This window comes from Loxodonta africana, chromosome 1 (genome assembly GCF_030014295.1).
Source record: "Loxodonta africana isolate mLoxAfr1 chromosome 1, mLoxAfr1.hap2, whole genome shotgun sequence".
Taxonomy (NCBI): Eukaryota; Metazoa; Chordata; class Mammalia; order Proboscidea; family Elephantidae; genus Loxodonta; species Loxodonta africana.
The window spans coordinates 53168302-53187011 of NC_087342.1; the positions used below are offsets into that span (position 1 = coordinate 53168302).

The 18710-nt window shown below is 43.8% G+C and overlaps 1 protein-coding gene across 4 annotated transcripts in view; it reads right to left on the bottom strand.

The window, feature by feature from the left end:
- NEDD9 (neural precursor cell expressed, developmentally down-regulated 9) overlaps positions 1-18710 on the bottom strand; it is a 217950-nt gene that overhangs the window by 161448 nt on the left and 37792 nt on the right. The window lies entirely within an intron of this gene.

Genomic DNA, 18710 nt, shown 5'->3' on the forward strand with positions numbered 1-18710 from the left:
TCAACCATTTGGCTAGCAGTCAAGCATGTTAACCATTTGCACCAATCAGGAATAAACAATACTAACTTAATATAACTAATGGGTGTGAAAGCTATTTTGACAGGAGTAGAAAGCCCAGGGGGACCTTGAGGTGAAGGAGGGGATGCCAGGAGATTGGGCTAGGGTGGACCTGTGAGGGGACTGGAGGCATCTAGAATAGACTGGAGGAGGTAGAGACATGATCTAGAGGCAGCAAAGGCCAACCTTGCTTACTTTCCTCGTATAAACCCTGCTGAGAACAGAAGACAAATACAATTCCCATTCGGACATGCTCTGTGAAGACAAGGGCCAAAGGAGGCAGAGAAGACAAAGCGTATCACAAAGAAGGGCCTGTTCCCTGTTTCTGCTCTGCCTGCCTTTGGCTCTTGGGCCAACTCCCTAAGCGCTGAAATACTATGATGCCTCCTCCCATATGTAAACCAAAATAAAAGCAGTACTAAATCATCAAATGCAAAGTGTTCCCCCGCCCCCCGCCTCTCTGATGACAAAATGCTGGTTAAGTGCATCCAAGTCTTATTGTTCTGATTTTTGCTGTCACTCTGAGCAAGTAAGTGCCTCCTTGTAAACACAATGCTGTTTTCAGGTCTGAATATTAGGGCCTGTTGTCTACATGGAGCCCTGGTGGCACAGTGGTTAAGAGCTTAGGCTGCTAACCAAAAAGGTTGGCAGTTTGAATCCACCAGCAGCTCCTTGGAAGCCCTATGGGCAGTTCTTACTCTGTCCTGTAGGGTGGCTATGAGGCTACTGTATAGCTTTATTGTTCAAATTTTCATAGTTGGAATATTGTATAGATATAATACCATGAAGGTCTCTAGGAAAGGATGTCACCAGCCTCACTTGGCAAGTTATATCTACTCACATCCCTAGAGAAAGGGAAAGAGCAATAATCGAACCAAAGCAAAAGAGACTCTCTTCCTAAATGCCACGTCGGGCTCAAACTGGAGTTCCCAGAGACACCGGTTTTGGTAATTCCTGAGTCACGATAGAGATTGGGCCAAAGAGTGAGTCTACCAAATTGTGATGGGGTATATTAGATTCCCAGGGCTGCTGTTATAAATAACAGCAAAGAAGGGGGCTTAAAGCAACAGACACTATTCTCTCATGGTTCTGGAGGCTGGAAGTCCAAAATCAAGGTGGGAACAGAGCCACACTCTCCGTGAAGGATTTAGGGGAGAATCCTTCCTTGTCTCTTCCTAGCTTTTGGTGCCTGCCAGCAATCCTTGGCTTATGGCAGCATCACTCCAATCTTTGCCTCCATCCTCACAAGGTTGTCTTCCCTCTGGGTCTGTCTCTTTTCCTCTTCTTATATGGTCACCAGCCATATTGGATTTCGGGCTCCCTTGAGTCCAATGCCTGTTGCTATGATACTGGAAGCTATGGTACCAGATTTCAAATAGCAGCAGGTAGATAGGTTTCAGCGGCACTTCTAGACTAAGACAGACTAGGAAGAAAGGCCAGGTGATCTACTTCCAAAGACTAAACAACGAAAACCTTATGGATTACAAGAGAGTATTATCTGGTATATATAAAAAAAAAAAACTAATAGTACTGGAAAATAAGGCCCCTCATCTGGAAGACACTACACAATAGCTGTAACAATTGACTCAAGCATAACAGCCACCATGAAGACGGTGCAGGACCAGGCAATGATTTATTGTTTTACACATGAGTTGCCTGGAGTCAAAGCAGACTTAACGACAACTAGGAACAACAACTAAGAACAACTCCAGTATAATCTCATCTTAGCTTGATGACATCTGCAAAGACCCTATTTCCAAACAAGGTCATATTCACAGACACTGGCGGTTAGGACTTGAACATATCTTTTTGTGGCAGTACATTAAGCCCATAACAGAGACAGGAGAAATGTGATATAAGGATAGCTAACAAGACGAGACTCCTGCTCAGAAAGATTCAAGTCAAGAGAGCTACATGACTAAGGGAATGGCTAGGTGTGAGCGATGACTTGTTCACAAATCACCAGTTAGTCAGAGCAAGGGTGGAGGGAGTTGGAAATACTATTTAACATACTATAGTAGAAGGAGTCCCTGGATGGTGCAAGCAGTTAAGGTCTTGGCTGCTATCTAACAGGTTGGTGGTTTGAATCCATCCAGAGGTGCCTTGGAAGAAAGTCCTGGCAATCTGCTTCCCAAAGCCACGAAAACCCTATGGAGCACAGTTCTGCTCTGACAGACATGTTTTTCTTGGTTTCGTCGTGGTAGTAGTGGGAGGAGGAGGATCTAAGAGTCTCTTATCCTAATGCTAAAAACTGCGAAAATAGCTCAAAACATGCTTAAATTTAAAATGACAGTCCACACCAACTGTTGACTAGAGGAAAGTGGAGTGTGTAAAGCTTATTTTTCGAGACTAGCATAGAGGTAGCCCCCGTCTCCTTCCCAGAGTGACTCTTGCACCATTCTCGGAAATGAGCACTAGCCTGCTCTGACCACAGGTCTACGTGTTTATCTCCTATGGTCACTCTCGCTGTGAAATAAGGTGCAAATAAACCTTATGGATGACTTTGCAATTTACCAATTTTTGACATAAGTGGCTGTGACATGCTAGTGCTGAAACCAGCTGTGAAACACAGTGCCTCAGGCGTGGCAGCAGCAAGCCCAGACGCATTGTGGAGGGCTGTAGTTCAAATGCACTAATAGCTGTTTTTAAACCGATCTGCTCTAAGTCTCCGAGTGCAATGGCTGATTATTGGGTCAACAAACATTAAAAGCTTTGTTATTGGCCCTGGTTTGAACCAGAAGCAACATGTCTTTCATGAGCATTTAGGATGAAAGACGTAAGATGAAAAAAAAAAAGGTTGGTAACAGTGAGTACCATTTGAGGGTCTGTTTTTATGTGTTTTGCCCTAAGAGAAAAAGTAAGGCGATAAGATCTATGCAACATCCTTGATCTTGTTTTTCAATACAAGGCTCTAAATCCCTAGTTACCCTCCTTTCTCCGTTACAAGACCTGTAGGTAAGCTTTCTAATCAGACTCTCGGCTTTCTGCTTAAAAGGGCTATGACACTCACAGGCACTGATGCCATGAACAATGAGCCAAGTATTATTTCATTGAGCATTAATTTGACCACATCATTTTCCTTCTTAAAGTCCTTAAAATTCACAAGGGCTCTCCATTACCTCCAGGATTAAAAAAAAAAAAAAAAAAATTGGGGTTCTTTTATTAGAACGTACACCTCCCACCTCTGCTTCTGACATACTGACCTACTTCCATTTCTCCAAATGCTTCATTCATGCCTTTTTTTCTTAATTGTGGAGATAAATATATATAAAATATTTGCCATTTCAGAATTCTTACATGCACAATTCAGTGGCATTAATTACGTTCATCATGTAGTGCAACTATCACCTGTATCAATTTCCAAATTTTCCCATCACCCTTAACAGAACCTCAGTGCCCCCCTGAGCAATGAGTCCCCCCTTCTCCTCTCCCACCCATCCCTGGTAACCACTAAGAAACTTTGGTCTCTAGACACTTTCCTATTCTAGATATTTCATATAAATGGGATCCTACGATAGTCATCCTCTTGTAACTGACTTATTTTACTCAGCCAAATGTTTTCAAGGTTGATCCGTGTTGCAGCATGCATCAAGACCTCATTTCTCTTCATAGCTGAGAGCTTGGCTGCAAACCAAAAGGTCAGCAGCTGGAATCCACTAGCTGCTCCTTGGAAGCCCTATAGGGGCAGTTCTACTCTGTCCTATAGGGTCGCTATGAGTCAGAATCGACTTGACAGCAATGGGTTTTTTTGTTTTTGTTTTTTTGGTAATGTTCCATTGTATGTATGTACCACATTTTGTTTATCACTCATCTGTTGATGGACATTTAGGTTATTTCCACCTTTTGGCTATTGTGAATAGCGCTGCCATGAACATGGGTGTATAAGCATCTGTTTGCATTCTTGTTTTCAATTCTTTTAGGTATATACCTAGGAGCGGAATCGGTGGATTTTATGGTGATCCTGTGTTTACTTTTTGAGGAACAGTCAACCAGTTTAGTCATTTTATCAAAGAAGAAATGTAAATGGCCAACAAGCACACGAGAAGATGCTCAGTATCCGTGGTCTTTCATAACCCCAAGCCCTTGCACATGCTGTTTCCTCATTTAAGAATCACGTACGCCTTTTCTGGGAAGCCATCCTCAACAAGCCCTGAATTAGATCCTCCTTTGCATTCTGCGGAAACCCTGGTGGCATAGTGGTTAACGGCCACAGCTGCTAACCAAAAGGTCAGCAGTTTGAATCCACCAGGTGCTCCTTGGAAACCCTACGGGGCAGTTCTACTCTGTCCTGTAGGGTTGCTATGAATCGGAATTGACTCAAAGACAACAGGTTTGGTTTTGGTTGGTTGCACTCTGCACTTAAGTTTAATATGGCACACACCATGCCATATTTAAATTATCCCTTCCCCAACTAAACTGTGAGATCCCTGAGGCCATGAGACAGGGGCTGTGTTGTAATCACCCTTGCTTCCCCAGTGCCAGGCACAAATATAGGAACAGGTCAATAAATGCTTAAGGATTGAATAAATGAGCTTCACTTAACTGTAAATGATGAAGAGCTTTTTGGCAAAAGCCCCTCCTGTACCTTCTTTTGGTAGAATAAGTTCTGTAATCACCACGTATGCATGTGAAAGCTGGACATTGAAAAAGGAAGTCAGAAGAATTGATGCACTAGGATTGCGGCGGAGCTGGTGAAAAATAGCGAATATACTGTGGCGGGCCAGGGGATGAACAAATTAGTCTTAGAAGAAATAAAACCAGAATTCTCCTTAGAAGCTAAGATGGTGAGACTTTGGCTTGCTTATTTTGGACATCTCATCAGGAAGGACCAACGGCTAGAAAAGGACATCATGCTCGGTAAAGCAGAGGGTCAGTGAAAAAAAGGGAAACCCTCAATGAGACGGATTGACACAATAGCCACGACAATAGACTCAAACATACTGAGGACCATGAAGATGGCACAGGGCTGGGCAATGTTCTGTTATACGTAAAGTCGCCCATGCATTGGATTTGACTTGACAGAAATTAACAACAACAGAGATCCTTAGTAGCTCCCTGATATCAGCTCCACATAGTTAAGGATATACTCTAAATACCCAGGGTTTTTCTTAAGACAAAGTAAAAGAAAAAGTAAGAACAGAAATAGTTCATGCACTTGAGAGGAAGGAAGGGAGGGAAGGAGGAAGGAAAGGAGGGGGGGAGGGAGGAAGGAAGGGAGGGAGGGAGGAAAAGATTTTCCCTCTGAAAGTCTATGTTAGGTAAAAAAGAAGGGATTATTTGTATTTCGTTTGGAGGTTTAGTCCATGAACAAAAGGAAGAAAGTGACTGGAATATATTGAGTTCCATCACAAGATTGAAAGAGGAGTATTCAGTTCACAACTCATTAAAGAAGCCAGTTGTGTTTCATCCTGACACCTTTTCTAAAGAGGCCCAGGAGCACAGCAGAGTCGGATCAGGCAGTGGAAGCTAAACCAAACCTAACAAGAAGTGCCTGATGAATTAGTCAGCTTCTTTCCCGGTACCTCCCCTAAGACTGCCTCTAATTTTTCTTTTTTTTTTTAATGAATAAGCACTATCATTGACCTCATTTGGATTTGCTATACCTCACAGGTATGGATACCTCCCTTGGAAAGAGCCATCTCTCCTCCTCCTCTCCTGTGGAGGGGCTGCGAGCATCCTAGAACAAACACAAGCACCCAGGATGTGGGGAAGACAGCAGTGAGAGACAGGTGCAGAGGCCCCTAGCCAGGGCCACACAGCCGAGAGAGGCTTCCCTCCCAGCAGACAAGGCTGCCTCTACTTGCTTCTCTGGAAGCTTGCTCATCAAGTGCGGCCGGGGATTTTGGCTGCCTGCAGCTGTGTTTAGGGGTGCCCTTATCTACCACATCCTTTGAGGATTTTATTGCCGGCTGCCTTATCCACTTTAATGAATGCTCTGGCAGTTTCTGAACGGGGGCTGTGTCTGCATGCCCTGACGAGTGATTATTTTCACAATTGTTGAGGCTAAATTCAACATGTCATGTCCTCTTCTCATGATGTATCCTCCAGTTCTGGTGAAAACAAGGAGAACACTGGAGGGAGAAGACTTTATAAAGTTGGATCACCCAGTTTTCTTCATTTCCCTCAAAACTATCAGCTAACCAATCGCCATCTGCTGCTATTCACAACACCAAACAGTTTTCAAATCTGTCCCCTAGATTGCCTATAATAATAATAATGGCACATCAATTAAAAGTTACATTTTAGAAAGCCAGTTAATGGACTAGGGAAATGCAATACATAAAGTGGGAAAAGCAGGTTACCAAACAGTTGAAGCATTTGTGTTCATTTGAAATATGTATATAATTTTGAAAATTACCTAATAAGATACACACAAAAATAATACTGCTTATACCTGGAGTGGAATTAAGAATCATTTTAATTTTATGCCATACACATTTTTTTTTAAAGTTTCCAAATTTTCTACAGCAAGCATTCATTACCTTTTATATCCTCAAAAGATAATAATAATACAAAGTTTTAACAAAATGAAGGAATGCAAAGAGATTAAATTATCCCCCACCCTCTCCACTCCTATCATCACTGTCATAAAAATATTTATTGTTCATTTTTTTTTCCTACCTGCAAAAATCTCCTCATGTCACCCTCTGTTCAATCTTCCCATTATTCATCTTGTCTTATAAAGATCTTCCTAAAAAGTAAATTGCATCAGCTAACTCCTACAAATCCTCTGGGATTCTCCATAGAGTAAAATCCAAACCCTCCATCTGAAGATGAAAGTCCTTCGGTACTTTGTCTGCAGCTGAGGTTTAGCTCCAAGTCCTCTGTCTCCCTCCCAGGTAACCAGAAGTCAGTCCAGGTCTCTCCTGCTTGAACATAATGTCCCTCTACCTGGGACTCCCTTCTTCTCGTTCTCCTCTTCCTCTCCCCTCATCTACTGCATTTATTCTCTGACCCCGCCTTCAAGTGTCGGCTCTTAAGCGGCTTCCTACAGGAAGGGTTCCTTGACATCTCCAGGTAGAGTTAAGAGTTCGCTTTTCTGTCTTGTTTATGTCTCTACATTAGCACTTACTCCATCAGCATAATGATTAGTTTACATGTCTCTTTTCTCCCCCTGAAGGGCAGGAGGCTATTCTACCCAACTCTGTGTGCTCAGCACCAAATGCAATGTCAGGCACTACCAGGTGCTGTCAAGTCAATTTTAACTCATGGTGACCCCATGCGTTGCAGAGTAGAACTGTGCTCCATACGGTTTTCATGACTGTGACCTCTGGGTGGGTTAGAACTATTAATCTTTTCGTGAGTAGCTCAGTGAGCCAGGGACTTCTGTCAGGCACTACCCAGCCACCCAGGGCCATCGAGTCGATTCCGACTCATAGCGACCCTATAGGACAGAATAGAACTGCCCCATAGAGTTTCCAAGGAGCGCCTGGCGGATTTGAACTGCTGACCCTTTGGTTAGCAGCCGTAGCACTTAACCACTAAAAAAACTAGTAGGTGCTTAATAAACATGACTAAGTGAATATTCCCTCAGCTGGCATGCTCTTTCATTGATTGATTGCTCTTTCTCCAGAAGCTTCCATTTTTAGTAAACCAAGCTGAATAGACTTCAAGGACAAACACAAGAGAACAAAGACAGAAGCAAAAGGAGCAAGGACAGGGAGGTGAGTTAGAAGGCCATTGTAATAATCTATTGACTAAACTTGTAAATTAATTATAGTTCTCTATCATTCAAGATTGGTGGCTAGATTTTTAGCAGTTTCTTAGAGTTTGGGGCCCACTAAGAGAGTTGGAATTGACTCCACAGCAATGGGTTTTTTTTTTTTTAAGAGCTGGTGCTTTAGTGTTTAAGAGAATGTCACCTGAAGTCAGATTAGCAGTGTGGCTTTAGACAAGTGGCTTAAACTGTCTTGCCATATAAAATAACAATAACAATAATAATAATAAAATCACATAAAGGAGCCCTGGTGGCACAGTGGTTAAGAGCTTGCTGCTAACCAAAAGGTCGGCAGTTCAAATCCACCAACCACTCCTTAGAAATCCTATGAGGCAGTTCTACTCTGTCCTATAGGGTCACTATGAGTTGGAATCAACTTAAGGCAGTGGGTTTGGTTTTTGGGTTTATTATATAATGGTTATAATGACAATTAAGTGAGCTAATTCATATAATATCCTTTAAATGGTGCCTGATATGTATGTAGCAAGTGCTCCACAGGTGGTAACTACGGCTATCTGACCATTTGAACACCTCAGGATCATCTCCTCACCCAATGGGCATTGACTGAGCTCCTATCCTGTGAATGAGGGGTATGGAGACCCAGCTCTTGTCCTCAAGGTGTATGTGCAGCTTAATAAAGGAAACAAGTATAGAAACAGTATCTTCAAACAACACAGGAAAAAAGAAGAGCTAAACAGAGCTAAATATTTTCAGCTCTTGAATGAGGAGGGGAAGTTATTCATTCAGATTGGGGAGATCTTCGAAGACTTCTGAGAGGCAATCCGACTCCAAGGATGAATAAGATCGAGATACTCAGAAAAGGAAGAGAGGTTACATTATGCCGTGAGCTGCCTGGCCTATTTAAAAGTCACAGGCCCATTAGGATGATGTTCCACATGAATATGACTGCTGAAGATCACGGAATGTGCAGCCATGGATAATGTTTTAAAAGTGCTTTAGACTCAAAGAGAAAAAATGGGTTCGATATGGCTATTATCTCCTTAAGCTCACAGAATCAACCATATGAATTAGGATATAGTTATATTATAGCTGAATGACTTCATTGACTGTATTTTGAAATTAGATAATGTATGCAAGCACAGCCCAGTTTCACAAGAAGCATTTCCCAGTTGTCTCCATGAGAATTTAGGAAAAGTTCACGAAATGCAAGCGGAGAGAACTTAGGTGAGTCCTGAACACCTAGTGCTGTAGCATTTAGAAAGTGAATGATAGCCCATGGGCCACAGGAAGGTAATGGATATACAACCCAAAGGTTTTGATTAATGCACATGGTCTCAGATTTCATCTGACCCGACATGCATCCAATTGATCATTTCTGGAATCAACCATCTAAAGAGAAAAGCTTGAGGCAACAGGATCTAGTGAGTCTAGATAGGCCAGTCCCACAACAAACCTAAGCTTCTCCTCTTTGGAGACACCTGTATGAAAAATAAAAGCTCGGATGGCAAAGAGATTATCCAAGTATTTAATGGGGTCAAGAGCGGTGGCAGACTCAGTCTGTCAAGGCTGTGTTGGGAAGGACCTCTCTACTGAAGGGATTACTATGGGAATGTTTGGTGTTTGTTTCGAGAAAGTCAGCAGGGAATTATTAAGAATGGGTGGCAAATAACATCCATTCAAGAAATACTATACAGTCATTAAAAATGACGAGGCAGGTTTATGTATACGAATAGGGAATTACCTCCAACACCTATAATTAAATGATAAATTCAAGGTATAGAAGGATGTTTGTAGTATATGGTCATTTATGCAAAAAATGAAATACACATATGCACATGTCTAAGAGAAGTTGCCTCTGGGGACAGAGCCTAGGTAGCTGGGACTTCGGCTAAGCAGAAAGCTTATTTTTCAGTCTGTATCCTTTTATGTGTTTTGAATGTTGTTCTATATTCATCTCGATTCAGACCCTGGGGTCTATGCTCACAACGGCGTGATTCTTTTAAAACCTGATCAGTTCTCCACTCAGAAATGTCCATTGACTTCCCTTCTCACAGGAGTAAAAGCCAACGTTCCTATAACATCCTGAAAAGCCAAACAATAGCTTCACCTCACCTACCCTCACAGCCTCTCTGACAGCACATCCGGCTCTCTCTCCTTCTTAGCTCATCATCCTCTAGCCCCGTTGCCTCCTTGCTGTTCTGCTAACCAGTCAGGCTGCTGGCCCACAGCCCTTCCTATAGATGTTCCTGCAGACACATCTTCCCCCAGATATTCCTCATCCTCTTCAGATTGTTACTCAGAAAGAGCCTTCTCAGCTGTTGGCCATGATGGAGTGACTGGTTTCAGACTAACCTGCCCCACTATAAATAATTAGAAACTGGATAAGAGAGATGAGATGGTTGTTTTCAAGCAGTGGAAAATAGATAGCATGAAATTGCTATACCTGGGAGAAGGGATACCCACGAGTGAGCCCCACAGTTGCCCGGCCCTCTTCCTGGGGACATACCCCAACTGTGGCGTAAAGATTCCAGTCTGATCAGAGCCTAGTAGCTCTGCTGAGCTGAAGAGGCAGAGCGTGGTGGTGTCTGGGGCAACCAGTGATTGGAATCTGTGCAGACGGAAAGCTCTATGTATATGTGTGGGCGAGTACTCCATGAACCCATGACTGAGGGCTGGACATGTGCTGAGCAAAACCATGCAGGGCTTACCAAATACCAGCTGCTGTGGGGCTGAGATCAAAAAAATATGCCAGAGGGTGAGCAGTACTGGGCATCAACATATGGCTGTTTAAACTTAAATGGAAATAAAATAAAATTTAAAATTCAGTTCTTCAGTCATACTAGTCACATTTCAAGTGGCTAGTGGTGACCTACTGGATAGTGCTGACGTAGAACATTTTCATCAACGCAGGAAGCCCTACTGAGCAGCACTAATCTAGAGTCTCTACAATGTAAAATTCATAATGTCTGCTATTCAATCTTCAATCACTAAACATGCAAAAAAAAAAAAAAAAACCCAGGAAAATGCAATACCTAGCAAAAAAATAAAAGCAGTTAAAAAAAAAAAGAAAAAAAAAACCACATTCTAAGATGGACCAAATGCTGGACTTAGAAGGTAAAGGCTACAGAGCACAAGCAAAAATATCCTTCAAAACTGAAGGTGAAACGAAGACAGTTTCCTTGTCAGATAAACAATATCTGAGAAAACTCATCACAAGCAGACCTGCATTACAAGAAATGCCAAAGGTAGACTTCAGTCCAACGGGAAAAACTACCAGATGGAAGTTACAGAAGGAATCAGGAGTTGCAGAAATAATAAATAACCGAATAAATAAATTGTAGTATATTTGTAGAGTGGGGTACTACTCAGCAATACAAAAACAGTAATCGCTGATAAACATAACATGGATGAAGCTCACTGATACTTAGCTGAGCAAAAGAAGCCCCACACAGAAGGCTACATAGTGTAGGATTCCATTTATATGAAATTCTAGAGCAGGTAACACTCATCTATAGTGATATAAATCATATCTATGGTAGCTTAGATTGAGGGCGTGGGAAAATGAGTATAAAAGGGCAGGAGGAGCTTTCTGGGGAGACGGATATATTCTATGATTTGATGAGGGTAACAGGTGCACACACTTGTCCAAGTCATGGACCTGTACACTTACAATGTGTGAATTTTACAGCAGACACATTGTACCTTAATAAGGTTGGTTACAAAGTTTGCCTCCTCCATGAGAAATTCTCTGATCAGCCCATTTAAAATTGCACCCCAACATCTCCTGTCTTTAACTTTCTCAAGAGCACATACCATCATCTAACACACTATAAATTCTATTTGTCTTGTTTTTTCTTCTCTAAAGTTCCAAGTGGGCAAGCAGGACTGTGGCCTGTTTTGCTCACTGCTGTGCTTCACTGTGTGTAAAAACAGTGCCCAGCACATAGTACATGCTCAATAAATATTATATGGATTAATGAATGAATGGATTAAGTAGACAAGCTAAAATTGCACAGCACTAATACACTGTGAAACTTGCGGTGCCACATTTTGGTCTAATTGTAAGTTGAAAGGCATGAAGCCTGAGAAAAAGATACTGTCCATGGATTAGATACATGTGGAAGTAGCTGGCATGCTATGTTAGGTACTTCATCTAGACTCTTAGATGAACTATATATGTTTCCAATAAATGTAACCACAGGTATAAACATAACTAGGAAGCTCGGGTAACGGGAGGAGAAGAGCAGGGTTGTGGATGGCCAGAGAAAGTGCTGGATACCTATTCTCCGTCTAGCGCCTTGAGAAGAACCCTGTTTAGTTCATTTAGCGAATCAGTGAGTGTAAATTCCCTGAACTGTAGAGGTCTTATGACACCTGGGCCTGGCATGTCTCTGGCTACCAACAAAAAAAAAAAAAACAGTGTCATAAGTCCTTGAGATACAGATAATACTAGATTATGAATATGGTCTCAATACTACAGAGTTTAGGCATTCCCTTCAAATCAAACTCCAGAAAATGGAAAAATTCCACCTGGGCCACTCTGTTAAAGATGTTTACCTGGTGAAGAGAGAGGTATCATTCAAGGTCGGGGAAGGGTTAAAAGGGGCAGGGACAAAAGGGCAACAGTATCCTGTGAAGGCACACTCCTGTCCTGAGCGTCACATCCTTCCAAAGAAAAACGCCAGCTGAATTCCAGGTTTCAGGTACCAGCGTGCTTGTTCCAGGTAAAGAGCTGAAATAGGAAGATTCTAACATACAAAGCCATCTGGATGACTGTAAGGTGTGCGACCTCTATGCTGCTCCCACAAGGCAGCCTCCGGCCTCTCTCTCATTTCTACTGCACTTGGATTGCACGTCCGCTAGGTGTTTCCCTGGTTGTTAGCCAGGGCAGTGCCCCCGCCTCCCTGCCCCATAATGAACATCGGCCTCTCCAGCTCTGAAGTCCACTTAACAGGTATCTTGTCTCCTCCTTTGCTTGTTACTTTACGTTATAATTTTTGCAGTCCTCAGTATTCCTAGAGCAATAAATACCACTTGCTGTTGAGTCGACTCTGACTCATGGTAACCTCATGTATTCAGAGTAGAACTCCATGGGGTTTTCAATGGCTGATTTTTTGCAAATAGATTGCCAGGCCTTTCTTCTGAGGCATTTTTCAGTTAGCAGCTGAGCACGTTAACCATTTGCACCACCCAGCAGTGCAGATCGATTTTTATTCTTACCATTACAAAATAACTGTCTTCTTTCTCCTTTTCCTTACTCCTGCCCCCCCCCCCCCCTTAGAGAGTGTTCAAAGAAATTATCTGTTTTTTTCTCACTGGGGATTGGGCCTCAGGGCCGGGGGAAGTGGAGGGGAGTACTCATACTTCTTATTCCATGGCCTTCTGACTGTTGGAGTTACAAAACCTCAGAGTCAGCCCTTTAAACGTAAGGAAAAGGAATCCAGGTGAAATCTTGCAGATGTACAGAAGATATCAAAGAAGAAAGATGTAAAAGAACATTTGCCTGGAATGGGGTAACTGGAAGGGGCTTGGAAAGAGGGACCAGGGCAAAGCAGAATGGGAAGGAGGATGAGAGTGAGAGTGAAAATCAACTTGAAGATTCTGAGAGAAGAAACAGAGAAGAAATCCACCCAAGGGGATATTTTAGACTTAACAGAGAGGAGCTAAGCAATAGCTGATGGGGAGGAGGGGAGAGATGAGAGATGAGCTGATTAATGCTTTAAATCCAAGCCAAGAAAACCGAGTAACAAGAGGCCTGTACATTTGTGACTTGTTTTGATAGTATGTAGCTTTGGGTTTCAAGTTTCTTATGCATGGAGCTATGTTGGAGGTCAAGACTGCTGTGGATACGGTGGAGAAGTGAGCACCAGGAGACCAGGGTGTGTGTGTGTGTGTGTGTGTGCACGTGCATGTGTGTGTGTGTGCACACATGTGTGCGTGTGCACACAAGAGATGTGGCAGGAAGCCTTACAGGTGGCTCTCCCCTGTAGCCAGTTTAACTCTGTGGAACCCAGATCACCCTCCTCTCCTGCTATTACAGTCACAGAGGAAAATGGCTTTCTTTCCAGGTGAGCCTCAGATAGCCCAAGATTGAGCCTGCTCTTATTCCCCTGCCCTCTGCCCCCATGTTTCAAAAGAGACTTCCTGGAAGAGGGGTTATCTTCTTTTTCAACCCCATAAACACTTGTAGAGGACTTATCTCTGAGGAAAAGTTACACAATACATCATGCATTGGTTATAAACACCAGCATGATACTAAGCAAAGCAGTATCAGTGGAGGTATTTTTAACTGAGATCAAAAAGTCAAGCCAGGAGCCTGGGAACCATAGTTTTGTGGGACATCTAGGTCAATTGGCACGACAAAATTTATTAAGAAAATGTTCTTCACCCCACTTTGGTGAGTGGCGTCTAGGATCTTAAAAGCTTGAGTAGCCATCTAAGATGCATCAATTGGTCCCAAACCACCTGGAGCAAAGGAGAATGAAGAACACCCAAGACACAAGGAAAATATTAGCCCAAGAGACAAAAGGTCCACATAAACCAGAGATTCTCCCAGCCCAAGACCAGAAGAACTAGATGGTGCCCAGCTACCACCAATGACCATCCTGACAGGGAACACAACAGAGAGTTTCAAACAGAAGGGGAGAAAACTGCAGAGCAGAGCTAAAATGCACACAAAAAGACTAGACTTAATGGTCTGACAGAGATGGGAAGAACCCCTGAAATTATGGCCCCTGGATGCTCTCAACCCAAAACTGAAACCATTCCTGAAGCCCACTCTTCAAAGATTAGACAGGACTATAAAACAAAAAATGATATTTTGTGAGGAGTGTGCTTCTTACTTCAATCAGATACACGAGATGAAATGAGCAGCTCCTGTCTGGAGGTAGGATGAGAAGGCAGGAAGGGACAGGAACTGGCTGAATGGACACAGGGAACCGGGGGTGGAAAGAGGGAGTGTGCTGACACATTGTAGGGATTGCAACTAATGTCACAAAACAATATGTGTATAAATTTTTGTATGAGAAATTAACTTGAGCTGTAAACTTTCACCTAAAAAACAATTAAAAAAAAAAAAGCCAATGTGATAGATGGGGTGTGGACAGTTTCTAAGCTTGTCTTATACCCCTTTGCCCTGGTTCATGTCCTCCAGCCCTACTGGCCTCCGGCTTGTTCCTCAAACCCAGCTTCTGCACCTGCCACTCTCTTTGTCTGAAGGCTCTGATGCCAGACCTCCAGGGACGGGGCTCCCTCGACCCTGTCTACAGTGCCTCCTGCACCAAGTCACTCCCTTTTTGTTTCTTTATGGTACCTATCACTACCTGGCATGATCTAGTGTGCCTGTTTATTTATTTGGCTTATTTGTGTCTCTACCATTAGAGACACAGTGGTGGTTCAGTGGTAAAATTTTTGCCTTCTATGTGAGTGATCCCAGTTGGCTTCCTGACCGATATCCCTCATGCACAGCTCCCACCCATCTGTCAGTGGGGGCTTGCGTGTTGCTATGATGTTGTGCAGGTTTTAGCAGAGCTTCCAGACTAACATGGGCTAGGATGAGAGGCCTGGTGATCTACTTTTAACAATTGGCCAGTGAAAACCCTATGGATCACGGTGTTCAGATCTCGAATCTATCCTGGGAATACTGTTTTGTTCCATTGTGCGTGGGGTCACCATGAGTCAGGGCTGACTGGATGGCAGCTAACAACAATGACAACAACCAAATGCCAGGAGTCAGCCTGTCTCTTTTCTCCAGCACCTACGACAGTGTCTGGCACATGGAAAGCGCCCAAAGAATGTTCATTGAATGAATAAACATACCTGTTGCTATAGGATTATTATCTTTTATATTACATAGAAGGAACTTTTCTGTACTGGGCACTGACTCAGCTGACCATTTCAGCCCTACTATTCCAAACAATGATGTGGAGAACCCTTAAGAGAAAAAGGAATGAGGGACCACCCAAAAGAGCAACGGTCTTTATTAAGAAAGCAAATAACTGCGGTTAGTTTATCGTCTCTAGTTGTACGGTCATAAGAAGACTCAGGGGCCCCCAGGTGAGTTCAAAGTACCCTGTGTTTACTGGGTAGCATAAATCTTATTATGATGGACACACTAGAATTAGCAGGCCAACAGGGCTTAACTATCTCTTTGACTTATCTCCATAGTTTCTGTTTGCGTCTTGCCTGGACTCTCTGGGGGAGGAGGATAGGGCGGTGGGGCACCAGAGCTGCAGAGAAGGTCAGGACTGGCCGCTCACTGGGCAGCCACCTCATCAGGTTTTCAAGGCTCCCTGACTGGCTTTGATCACTCAGCCAGTAGCTTCTGGATACCGCAACCCTGAGTTTATGCTCAGTAGGATCCCAGCTCTTGGGCACCCAGGTAGGGAGTGTGTGAAAACCTCTTTCTCTGTGGGAGCCTGCACTTAGCTGGCTTCAACTCAGAGCTCCTCTGTCAGAGCTGGCCTGAAGCTAACTTGGGAAAGGCCAGGCAGTCTTCCCTGTTCCCCGTTTTTACAACTGCATTTCCATGGAAACTGCATTTCCAACCCCACCCCCTGCCCTTCATGGACCCCCATTTCGGCAAAGGGGCCCCCATGAGACAGCTCATCCAGCCTCCGCCCCACCTCCCCTTTATGATCCCCAACCTCCCTTGAGGACCCTGCCTGTCCAACAGCAGGGCAGAGGCTAGGAGGTACAGTGTGAGGAGTAGTTCGGGGGCTATGGCCAAAAATCAAGATTCTATCCTACTTCTTTTTATTTTTATGAGCTGCAACTTTGGCCCTCATCACTTCTCTCCGAGATACAGCTTCTTCATTTGTAAATCTTGGACACAAATCCTCAATCTATCTAGCTCAGAGTGCCTCTAGGTCCAAAAGAGATAATGCATGGTGTATAAGCTTAAGGTCTCATGAAATCTTCTAGGCTGAGGAGTTCACAGTTCTTCAGGAGCTAATCTGGGCAAGGCAGTTTGATATCGTAAATAATAGACTAGCTTACAATTAGGAGTCCCTGGGTGGCACAAACATTTCAGCCGTCGAATACCAGACGAAGGGTTAGCAGTTCAATCCCACCCAGAGGTGCCTTGAAAAACAGGTCTGGGGATATTCTTCCAAAAGGTCACAGCCTCAAAAACTCTATGGAGCACACTTCTGCTCTGACACTAAGGGGGCTACCATGAGTCAGAATCGACTCTATGGCCACTAACAACAAAAACATTTATAATTGGCTCTTCCAATGGCTGAAAATAGCTTCAAGGGCTATGCCATTTAGATAACATATTTTCATTTACACCCAGTCTTTAGGAAATCAATCAAGGCGAGGATATCAGGTGTCAAGGATGACCTTGAGAGGCAATCCGCTGAGGGAGAAGGTGCTTTTGAAGACTCTAGTCAAGGTTTTGACAATCGTCCTCGTGGCCCAAGCACAAGGCTTACCCCATACAAAGCCTCATATAATCTGGGCAGGGCCAAGAATGTTCTCAGAGGCCAAGGTCACTATTACATAACTAGTCATTTCGCAACTCTTGCCTCATCAAGACTGTTTTTTCTCTTGGTTCAGTTTCTCTTTCAAATGCCCTGATTACAATTGCAAAGACCAAACAGAAGAAATCCCATCATCTGGCTTTGAGGACTTCCTCTATGACTACATATGGAAGCAGAAATACAGATTCGAAGACTACCAGAGTGAAAGGGATCTTAGAGGTCAGCAGGCCTGACCTCCCCACAATGTCATCAGCTGGTCAACATGTTGACTGAGCACCTATGCTGTACCAGACATGCTAGTGGATGCTGAAGGCGAAGACCAAGATTACAATGAGACGCTGTCACTTACCTCAAGGAAGGGAGACAGACAAGTAAGCGAGCAATTGGGCCACATGGATTCACAGTGTGATTGTCTGCTCAAGGAGCTCAGGGGAGGGGAATGTAGCCCAGGGTTACCAGCTGCCATAGATTGGATTCCAACTCATGGCTCCTCGTGTGTGTCGGAGCAGAACTGTGCTCTATAGGGTTTTCAACGGCTGATACTTTGGAAGTAGGTCACAGGGTTTTCAACATCTGATTTTTTGGCAGTAGACCACCAGGCCTTTGTTCTAAGTCACCTCTGGGTGGACTCGAACCTTCTAGCTGAGCACACTAACCATTTGTACCACCCAGGGACTCCAGCCCAGGGTTGGAGGATCAGAAAAAGCTTGTTGGAAGAGGTGGAGTCTTGAAGGAAGCAAAGGAGCAAGCCAAAAGATCAAAGGGTGAAAAAAAGATATTCCAGAAAGAGTTTAGAGCATGTACTGGCCATGCAGGTCAGAGAGATAAAGAGGTGGGACGAAGGAAAGGAGGGGTGGAGAGGGGAAGCGAGGCAGGGAGGGAGGAAGACAGTGACTGAGCTCCTCACACACTGAAGGGAACTGCAAGAAGTCCCGTGGCTGGAGTGTGAAATCCAAGCTGCGGGAGCGTTGGGAGACCAGGCTGGAGCAGTCAGCAGGGGTCGGATGATGAAGGGCTTGGTAGGCCTTTTCAAGGAGTTAGGACTTTATCCTAAAGACAGCAGGGCGGCTCTAAAGGGTTTTAAGCAGTTGTTAGAGAATACTAAGGAAATTCTCTCCAAGATTTGACTTCAGTGTTCTCCTGACAGACAGTTCACTCCACTGGGAGGCAGACCAAGTTGTCAGCAAAATTTGGGCTCAAGTGGAGCCCAAAGCTGCCATTTATAAGAAGACGAGAATGTTTCTGCCCTCGCATCTCCCTGCCCTTCCACCTGCAGTGCTCTTCACATCTGAAGACCCTTTGCCTATCCCACTCCATCCCTTGTGTCCTCTTCTTCAGGTTTAACAAGCCGTTTCTCTTCTACCCCTTCACCTAGGACACAGGGTTTATCTGCTGAAGCATAGGACTTGGGAACCCCAGTTTTTCCCTTGAGGGCCACTGGCTTCTCCTCTAGAGAAGTGAGTCGTTTACATCCAAGACGTCCAATCAGCCAC